Below are 11559 nucleotides of genomic sequence, written 5' to 3'. Positions count from 1 at the left end.
ACCAACTTGACAACGTGAGACGACGGCGCCACGGTGATTGCAACAATTCGAAGGACGACGGAGAGGGCCTCGCGGGCCCTACGGATGGTCTGATATAGTGCCTGCTGCTCATTTAGGAAGCCATGATCATTGGGACACATGTCCGAGACGGCATTGTCGTTCGCTTGTTCGCTGGCGATCCATCCTTTCGCGAGCCAGTGCTCGTTGAGGAGACGGAGGTTGCCGCACAAGTCCTCCTGTGCTGGTAGCTCTTCCGCCATTAGGGCGTCGAAGTGCGGCCGCACCTGCTCTATGGTGAACACGTCATGAACCGGCTTGGGCGGTGGCGCCGGGTCCTGGTCGGAAGCCACGTCCATCGTCTGATTGTCGTCATTCAGCTCGGCGAGCTCGCTTGTGAGCCAGCATGTCCGACTGCTGGACCGGACTGCTGCCAAGCACGAGTCTGACCGCCCTGGCCCCACCCAGACTGCCTCCCTCACCCGCGCGTGCTTTTCGCCTGAAACGGTCAGCACCGCCAGCGCCGCTTCCCTGTGCAGGCAATTGCTCCATGTTCAAACGACACAAGTGTCGTCCGTCCGTCTACTGCCCACATTAATGATACGCGGTTGCCGAGGTGGCTACTTCGGCGCCACCCGTCTGTCCCTCTGCCGCCCACCATTGTTATATAAACTGCTACGCCGGCCATAATTGCAGTCATCTGCGTCCGTTCCCTTTCTCCTGTCCACACCACTACTGCCCACCATGGCTTCCTTGTGCTCCAGCGCTCTTCGAGACGGGCGGACAACAGACCACAAGGAGATGGCAGCCATTGCTGCCGACTGGCTGGCCAGCAAGCAGCCGGAGGACAACAACCTTCCAATGGAGAAGATGGTAGTCGACGATCCGGCGCCAACCCCCTCCTTCGTGCCATCCTCACCGGTGCATTGCACCATGACCATCGGCGAGGCCCGTACCCAATACATGGACATGGTGAGGAAGAAGTGTCAGGAGTAGTTCCGAGAGGCGCATGCCGATGCCGCCTACAACCACCATATCCTCTAGGAGCACCTGCAGGTGGAGAAGCAGATCGCCGCGGCGCGGGCGGAGCAGGAGGCGCTGCTCGAGTCGTAACACTCCACCCGCAAGAGCCGCCTCACGCGCTGGCGGTACCACATGCGGGTGGCGGAGGTTGCGGCCACCTACAAAGAGGATGATGAAGTGGGTGTGGCGCTGTTTGGCAAGACCAACGACGAGGCAGAGTACAATGCTGGCTCCACCGAGGCCCCGCCCCGCCTTCGCCGGCTTTGGCGAGGCCCTGCTCCACCGAGGCCCCGCCCCACCAACAACGAGGTAGAGGACATTGACGGCTCCGCCGAGGCCCGGCCCCATCGGCACCGAGGCAGATAACTTCGTCGGCTTCGGCGAGGCCTTGCTCTGCCGAGGCCCCGCCCCACCAACAACGAGGCAGAGGACATTGCCAACTCTACCGAGACCCCGCCCTGCCAGCAACGAGGAGGAGGATTTCCCCCGCTCCGCCGAGGTGCCGCCCCACCAGCAACGAGATAGAGGACATCGTCAGCTCCGTCGATGCCCTTCCCTGCTGCCAATGAGGCCACGCCACACAGAAAACGAGGAAGAGTAGAACATGGTAGTTTGCCGCCGCTCGGGTCCAAGTAAGGCCACCACTGTTAGCCTCCGGTTGAAGCCAAGCTTGGCGGTTTGACCATTGACGGCCGATTAGCTTCTTGGCGGTGACGTGGAGTCAGAGAGCTGTGCTGGAGAAGGACGCTGCTTTAGTGACTTAACTGCAGGTGCAGTTGGGTCACTGACATGTGAGCCCAACAGGCATCTGGCCCACATGTTAAGTAACTGAAGCTTCTGTTCCGCTGAACCGGACACGGGTGGGTAGCTTTGGTTAATTAATTATACCTCCAGCGCACCCCTTTTTAGTTGAAGAATGTATGAAATGTAATGAAATCCGGCATGATATGAAATCCGGCCATGTATGAATGAATTTAGTTCAATTAGTTCGAATTCTTGTATCACTGGCATTGGATGAACATGCAAAACAATACTTACTAGCATTATTCCTAGGGTGATCACCTCGTTTGCAACAGTTTCACATGTACTCCCTCTGGTCCTTTTTAGTCTGCATATAAGTTTTGTTTAAAGTCAAAGTATCTCTACTTTGACCAATTGTAACACCCTCGATGTGACTATAGCTCCCACGTGTCAAGAAAAAAGTATCAACATTCACAATGTAAAATCAACTAACTTGAAAGAAATCTAATATGCGAAGTAAAAAGGAACAGTGGGAGTACAAAAAGTTTGAGCTGCTTTTTAGCGTTCCTGTACATTGATACGTCCATTTTGCATCATGCTTTTATATCGATATTTATTGCATTATGGGATGTTATTACACATTATGTCACAATACTTATGCCTATTCTATCTTATTTTACAAGGTTTACATAAAGAGGGAGAATGCCGGCAGCTGGGATTCTGGGCTGGGAAAGGAGCAAATATTAGAGACCTATTCCGCACAGCTCCAAAAGTCCTGAAACTTCACGGAAGTCATTTTCAGAATATATAAAAAATACTGAGCGCAAGAAGTTGCGGAGGGGGCCACACCCTACCCACGAGGGTGGGGGCGCGCCCTACCCCCCTAGGCGCGCCCCTGCCTCGTGGGCCCCCTGGTGGCCCTCCGATGCCCATCTTCTGCTATATGGAGTCTTTCGATGAGGAAAAAATCATAAGCCAGCTTCCGGGACGAGACTCCGCCGGCACGAGGCAGAACCTTGGCGGAACCAATCTAGGGCTCCGGCGGAGCTGTTTTGCCGGGGGAACTTCCATTCGGGAGGGGGAAATCATCGCCATCGTCATCACCAACGATCCTCTCATCGGGAGGGGGTCAATCTCCATCAACATCTTCACCAGAACCATCTCCTCTCAAACCTTAGTTCATCTCTTGTATCCAATTCTTGTATCTAAGTCTGGGATTGGTACCTGTGGGTTGTTAGTGGTGTTGATTACTCCTTGTAGTTGATGCTAGTTGGTTTATTTGGTGGAAGGTCATATGTTCAGGTCCTATATGCATAGTAATACCCCTATGATTATGAACATGAATATGCTTTGTGAGTAGTTACATTTGTTCCTAAGGACATGGGAGAAGTCTTGCTATTAGTAGTCATGTGAATTTGGTATTCGTTCGATATTTTGATGAGATGTATGTTGTATCTCCTGTAGTGGTGTTATGTGAACGTCGACTACATGACACTTCACCATTATTTGGGCCTAGAGGAAGGCATTGGGAAGTAATAAGTAGATGATGGGTTGCTAGAGTGACAGAAGCTTAAACCCTAGTTTATGCGTTGCTTCATAATGGGCTGATTTGGATCCATATGTTTCATGATATGGTTAGGTTTACCTTAATACTTTTGTTGTAGTTGCGGATGCTTGCAGTAGAGGTTAATCATAAGTGGGATGCTTGTCCAAGTAAGGGCAGTACCCAAGCACCGGTCCACATACATACCAAATTATCAAATTACCGAACGCGAATCATATGAACATGATGAAAACTAGCTTGACGATAATTCCCATGTGTCCTCAGGAGTGCTTTTCTCTATATAAGAATTTGTCCAGGCTTGTCCTTTGCTACAAAAGGGATTGGGCCACCTTGCTGCACTTTATTTACTTTTGTTACTTGTTGCCCATTACCAATTATCTTAACACAAAACTATCTGTTACCTATAATTTCAGTGCTTGCAGAGAATACCTTGCTGAAAACCGCTTATCATTTCCTTCTGCTCCTCGTTGGGTTCGACACTCTTACTTATCGAAAGGACTATGATAGATCCCCTATACTTGTGGGTCACCAAGACTCTTTTCCGGCGCCGTTGCCGGGGAGTGAAGCGCCTTTGGCAGGTGAAATTTGGTAAGGAAAAATTTATATAGTGTGCTGAAATTTACTGTCACTTGTTACTATGGAAAGTAATCCTCTGAGGGGCTTGTTCGGGGTATATTCACCCCGACCAGCAGAGCAAAGAGTTTCTCCTCAACCTATTGAACCTACTGAAAATGAAAATGTCTACTTTGAGATTCCTTCGGGTATGATAGAAAAACTGCTAGCTAATCCTTTTGCAGGAGATGGAACAATGCATCCTGATGAGCACCTAATATATGTGGATGAAGTTTGTGGATTATTTAAACTTGCAGGTATGCCCGATGATGTTATCAAGAAAAAGGTCTTCCCTTTATCTTTGTAGGGAGACGCATTGACATGGTATAGGCTATGTGATGATATGGGATCATGGAACTACAAACGATTGAAATTGGAATTTCATTAGAAGTTTTATCCTATGCATCTTATTCATCGTGATCGCAATTATATATATAATTTTTGGCCTCGCGAAGGAGAAAGCATCACTCAAGCTTGGTGGAGGCTTAAATCAATGTTATATTCATGCCCCAATCATGAGCTTCTAAGAGAAATAATTATTCAATTTTTTTATGCTCGGCTTTCTGATGATAATCGCACCATGCTCGATACTTCTTGTGCTGGCTCTTTTATGATGAAGACTATTGACTTCAAATGGGACTTATTGGAAAGAATTAAACACAACTCTGAAGATTGGGACCTCGACGAAGGTAAGAAGTCAAGTATGACACCTAAGTTTGATTGTGTTAAATCTTTTATGGATAACGATGTTTTCCATAAATTTAGCACTAAATATGGACTTGACTCTGAAATAGTAGCTTCTTTCTGTGAATCTTTTGCTACTCATGTTGATCTCCCTAGGGAGAAGTGGTTTAAATATCATCCTCCCATAGAAGTAAAAGTAGCTGCACCTATTAAAGTTGAAGAAAAGACTGTCACTTATAATGATCCTATTGTTCATACTTCTTATGTTGACAAACCACCTTTTCCTGTCAGGATAAAAGATCATGCTAAAGCTTCAACTGTGGTTCGTAAAAACAATATTAGAACCTATACACCTCCTAAGAAAATTAAAGTTGAACCTAATATTGCTATTGTTAAAGAACTCTTGTCTGATAATATTAATGGGCATGTTATTCATTTCTGTGATGAGACTGCTAGAATCGCTAAACCTTGTGCTAAAGATAAACATAGACCCGTGGTAGGCATGCCTGTTATTTATGTTAAAATAGGAGATCATTGTTATCATAGCTTATGTGATATGGGTGCTAGTGCTAGTGCTATACCTCGTGACTTATACAAAGAAATTATGCATGATATTGCACCTGCTGAGATAGAAGATATTGATGTTACCATTAAGCTTGCCAATAGGGATACTATTTCACCAACTGGAATTGTTAGAGATGTTGAAGTCTTGTGTGGGAAAACTAAATATCCTGCTGATTTTCTTGTTCTTGGCTCCCCACAAGATAGCTTTTGTCCCATTATATTTGGTAGACCCTTCTTAAACACTGTTAATGCTAAGATAGATTGCGAAAAGGATGTTGTTACTATTGGTTTAGGTGATATGTCTCATGAATTTAATTTCTCTAAATTTCGTAGACAACACCGTGAAGAGGAATTGCCTAGTAAAGATGAGATTATTGGTCTTGCTTCTATTGCCGTGCCTCCTAGTGATCCTTTAGAACAGTACTTGCTAGACCATGAAAATGATATGTTTATGAATGAAAGAAGGGAAATAGATGAAGTCTCCCTAATAATAAAGCACAGATTGACTCCGTGGGTTCACCGTCATAATACGCCTTTTGCCCGTCGTAATACGCTTTGTGTGTTTGTGTCTATCAGTTTATTTTTCGACGGAAAAAAAATGTCCCGACTTGGAGTCGAACCCAAGACATCGTCGTGGGTGCACTCAAGTCTGGCCACCAAGATGAAGCACGTATTTTTTTCTTATGCAATAGGTTCTTTTATTTGTAGTTTATTGTTTGCAACCTATTCTAAACCAATACACTGGGCCGACTTACATGCTGATGGGCCTGCCAGAAATTATTGTTCCTGTGTAGAATCTAACCTGTGCCCCCACGTTCGTTCCAAAGGCTGCAATAATAGTTTGATTTTCTTTTAAATAAATAATGGTCCCACCTTGCTATTCTATATCAAATGTCATCTGTTTATATACCTCGGCAAATAGACAATCAACAAGCCCCTTCGTCAATAAACAAACATATTGTGAGATGTGAGCTAGATTGTGGGAGAGTCTAAAGTATATTAAACATACAGAGGGCATCAATAAGCTATCCTATATTGAGGATGGATGGATGCACGCGGACGTGAGCAATGGAACCAACAGCCGAGGGACGCGGCAGATGCTAATCGTCCACTTGCGGTGTGTACTAGGAAGCTGAATCACCATACACAAGAGATCGCTAAAATCCAGGAAAAATGTATCCAAATTTTTGAATAATCTGGCATGCCATTGTTTTTTTAACATCAGTACACACACAAGCGCTCATATACACGCACATACACTCTCCCCTATGAACGCACACACGCATACCCTACTCCTATGAGCACCTCCAAAAGACTGACCTGACATATCATCTTGAGATTTACAAAGTCACCATAGGAGCCTCGTCCTCGACGGAACGTCTCCACCCACTGAATGCGCGTCGCTGGAAATCCTGAAATAAATACAAGAAAGCATAGACATTTATGTTGAGAAAAAACAAAAAATTTCTAAAGTCACATCATAATTGAGTAGCTTAATATTTTCCTACAAGATCCTAATTAAGCATTCATGTCGTCGCCAATATGTATTTTAATGTTAATTACAATTAAATAATGTTCAATACAACCGGTGCATCTATCCAGTTAGAAAACTCAACATAATTTCCATCACTTATGATTGAACTATGTGCGAACATTGCAAGAAGAAAAAATATTTGTTGTAGAGAAAAGAGAGCACAAGATATACATATGAGATATCACAAGGTGAAGTAGGAGATTGATAGATGAACATTTTCCTCTGGTTGCTAGCATGTTTGCTATAGATACATATGCTAATAGGTGTTATAATATTGGTTCAGAGTCAAATGTAACATTTGGTTGTAATGTTGAAATAGATTTTGAGTTTGGTATATGCAAAAATGTTTACAGCCTATAAACATCTTAAGTAAGTGATAATTGATAAATGAATTTGTGTGTCGTAGATTGAACCATCTATGCCAAATATGCAAGCTAGCATGTGTATCATTTGTTTTTTAAATGTCCAAACATTTTTCTCAATGATGGTCCTTTTTTTATCTCGAATGTAATATATTTATATGTATTCAGATATTTACAAGTACATCGTTGTATTTTGTATAACACAAAATAAATCCAAAATAAGTTAGCTTTTATGTTATTAAACATGCTATGATCTGAACATTGTGCATTCCATTGACCATGGATGAGTATTCCGTTGAGAAAGGAGAGTCTCATTCTCAAGACTCGCAGGAGGGTGCACACATATTTTTTTCTCCCGTTGCAATGCACAGTTTTTTTGCTACTATTCTTTAAATAGGAACCCATCCTGAAACACAATTTGCCTGTCGAAATCCTAGGGGATCCTCCTCCACCCAAGGGTGATCCCGTGTTTGAGCTCAAACCGTTACCTGATACTCTTAAATATGCTTATCTTGATGAGAAAAAGATACACCTTGTTATTATTAGTTCTAACCTTTCAGAGCATGAAGAAGAGACATTATTGAAAACTCTAAAGAAGCATTGTGCTGCCAGTGGATATACTCTCGATGGTCCTAAGGGCATTAGTCCCACACTATGTCAACACAAAATAAATTTGGAGAAAGATGCCAAAACAGTTCGTGATCACCAACGACGACTGAATCCTAAGATGAAAGAAGTGGTAAGAAAGGAAATATTAAACCTCCTTGAGGCAGGTATAATTTATCCCGTTGCTGATAGTCAGTGGGTAAGTCTTGTCCATTGTGTCCCTAAAAAGGGAGGTATTACTGTCGTTCCTAATGATAAAGATGAATTGATTCCGCAAAGAATTATTACATGTTATAGGATGGTAATTGATTTCCGCAAATTCAATAAGGCTACTAAAAAAGATCATTACCCCTTACCTTTTATTGACCAAATGTTAGAAAGATTATCCAAACATACACATTTTTGCTTTCTAGATGGTTATTCTGGTTTCTCTCAAATACCTGTGTCAGCTGATGATCAATCTAAGACCACTTTTACTTGCCCGTTCGGTACTTTTGCTTATAGACGTATGCCTTTTGGTTTATGTAATGCACCTGCTACCTTCCAAAGATGCATGATGGCTATATTCTCTGACTTTTGTGAAAATATTTGTGAAGTTTTCATGGACGATTTCTCCGTCTATGGATCCTCTTTTTGCAACACCCCGGATGTAACTTGCCATAATTGTACTCCAACTCTTGCCATTTTCGGCGTTAAGTTATCAGATTCCCTTTGTGGTTGGCTTTTGTTTTCGTTTTGCATTTTGTTCATGTCACGCATTTCATATCATGTCATCATGTGCATCTCATTTGCATACATGTTCGTCTGATGCATCCGAACACTTTCCCCGTTGTCCGTTTTGCAATCCGACACTCCTATGTCCTCCGGCGTCCCTCTTTTGTCTCTTTTCATGAGTGGGTGTTAAACATTCTCGGAATGGACCGAGATTTGCCAAGCGGCCTTGTTACACCACCGGTAGACCGCCTGTCAAGTTTCGTGCCATTTGAAGTCCGTTTGACACTCCAAAGGTTAACCGGGGAACCGTAAAGGCCTTGTGTGTGTTGCAGCCCAACACCCCTCCAAAACGGCCCAATAACCCATCCAAACCCCCTCCATCCTCTCGGCCGTTCGATCACGATCGCGTGGGCAAAAATCGCACTCCATTTGGACACTCCTACCTCCTCCTACCTATAAATAAGTGTCTCCCTCCGAAATCTCGCGGAAGAAACCCTCGATCCACTCCTCCTGCGCGCCACCAGACGCGTCCGCGCCGCGCCGGACATGTCCACCGCCGCCACCACGTCGCCCCGACCAATGGGAGCGCGACATGTCAGCTCCGCCGCCTCCCGCGCCCAAGCGTAGCACGCCACCTGTTGCCGCAGCCTCCCACCACCGCGCGGCCCGCCGAGCCCATCGCGGGCCCACGCGAGCCCGACTGCGCCCGCTGCCGCGCCCCGCTGCCGCTGCTCGAGTTTACCGCCATCGTCCGCCGCCGCCTTCGCCCGGCGCCGCGTCTACCGCCGCCAGCCGCTCCAGCAACCGCGCACGCCGTTCGCCACCGCCTCATGCTCGCGCCCGCAGCGCTCGCCACTGCACCGCTCGCCTTCGTCGCCGCCGCCCGCCTCCACCGGCGTGCGCCACGCCCTTCGCCGGACCCCGCCGGCCGCTGCATCTTCCTAGCATCGCCCGCAAGCTCCGCCCCTCGCCGAATCCGACCTCCCCCTCGTCCCGAGGACTTCCCCGACCTCCTCCACAGCCGCACCTTGCCGGAGAAGCCCTCCCTCGCCGGAGTTGACCTCGGTTCGTGCGCCACCGACGAACCCTAGATCTGGCCTTAGGGTATATTTTCCATCTAAGTCCTTTTTCTGAAGTATTTTGAGCCCCTGTTCATCGCATCATAACTTCATGTGCGCTGCTCCGTTTTGCATGCATGCTATATGAAAATGTTCATCATGATGTGCTCTTCATTTTGTTCCATTGTTAAATGCTTGTTTGAGTCCATCTTGATGCCCAAGTCACTGATGCAAGAGTGCTATAAATTGTTAGGTGCTATTTATTATCAGAGTATGAGGTTTTGTCATTTTTGTCACATTTGTTGTGTGCTGCATATGGGCATGAGCTCTACATGTATTTTGATATATGCCATGCCATCTTTATAGGGGTGTATGCCATGTAGTTTTGTGATTAATATGGTGACTAGCACAAGAATGCAAAGTAGCTCTCGTGATATTGCTGATTTCAGAGACTTAGAATTTCACTAAGTCATTTCCCTGCTGTTATTATTATGCCATGTATTCATGATGCTACAGTGAGATCCATGCTTCTGTCGGGGGAAACTGATCCATGAACACCTATGGGGCCGGCGGACCGGGCCCCTTTCGGTTCGGCGGGGGGGCGGAGATCGCACGAAGAGCAGATTGAGGCGAAGCACACGAGCAGTTTTACCCAGCTTCGGAGCTCTCCGGAGAGATAACACTCCTACTGCTGCTTGTTTGATTATCTTGAGTTCTTGCTCTAGAGAGAGAGAGCGTAGTGTTTCTCTGGGTTATGAATGAGTCAAACTTCGCGAACCAGTCCAACCGAACCTCCTCTACGTTGCGCATGGGCCTCCTTTTATACGCTAAAGGGGTCACCGACAGGTGGCAACGCAGAGAAGGGTACAAATGTAAAAAGTGAGGTGGTTGGTACAGTTACTTGTACAGTGCACCCTACCTAACCCTGACGGCAGGGGACAAGGGCATTAAATGCCCGTCTGAGTCGCCCAAACAGTGCAGAAAACGCCCGTTAGGGGCACCACCATTCGCCACGATGGCGATCTTGTCGGCTTCGCATGCCACTGCGCACCGCTGGCTGCACAGCCTCCCGCCACGCGCGCCTGGAGAGGCCCCCAGAGCGACACGTTGGTGGATGCGCTGGAGCGTGGGCACAGAGTGGCCGCCTGTCGCGGCAAGCGCCTTGCCGCTGCTGTTATCTTGTCGGGTCCGGAGGCTTGTCGCTCACCGGGCCTCGAGGTACCTTGGTTGGTCTTCCCGGCAAACTCCTCTTGCCGGGGCCTTGTTGTCTTGTCGGAGCGCGTGGCGCGTCGCGGCAAGTTCCTTGGAGTGCCTCGGTTGGCCTTCCCGGCAAGCTCCTCTTGCCGGGGCCTTGTCTCCTGAGCTTAAATACTTTGTTCTTGAATGGCTCCAAGGGGACCACGGAGGATCTTGGTGTTAGCCCGGCAAGCCTTGCCGCGGGGTGATGCAACTGCCCGTGCACAAGTTCGGGGTACTAGGGTACCCCTATTCTAGTACACCGATAGGAACCCCCGGGCCTGGGCCAGACACGGTACCGAGCGCTATTGGGCCAGGCCCAAGATAGGGCACGGGCACATGTGGACTGGGCCACGCCGAATCTCGCTCCGTATCCACCGCGCTCTCCCCTAACGGCACGCGTTGAATGCGGCATCGTGGGTGGTTCTTTATTCGGAAGGGCGAAACGTCCGCCCCGTCCCTCTTTATAAGCAGAGGAAACAGGGGCGGTTCGTTCCCCCTCGCTAGTTGCTTCTACTCCATCTTCACGAACCTCCGCCGCCCCCCCCTTCTTCTGGAAGCCGAGAGAGCAGCGCTCCGCCCCCCATTGCCACCAGCACCACCAACGCCGTCGACCTCCCCCACCACCTCCGCCATGGCTCCGAAAGCCGACAAGGGAAAGGGCGTGAAGTCGGACGAGGCGCAGCGGCTCGCGGCGCTGCGGAAGGAGCGGGCGATCTTCTCCCCCCAGCTCGGCGTGAAGGAGCTGAGGGAGTACTTCTACCTCTTTTGGGCGACGGAGACGCGGGCGCATCCGCGCACGAGGGTACTCCCGGCCGCTGCTTCGGAACTGGCTCCAAACGGGTACCCATTCTTCGCGCTGTT

Source organism: Triticum dicoccoides, chromosome 3A, assembly GCF_002162155.2.
Source record: "Triticum dicoccoides isolate Atlit2015 ecotype Zavitan chromosome 3A, WEW_v2.0, whole genome shotgun sequence".
Lineage (NCBI taxonomy): Eukaryota > Viridiplantae > Streptophyta > Magnoliopsida > Poales > Poaceae > Triticum > Triticum dicoccoides.
This window is presented reverse-complemented; position numbering follows the sequence as displayed.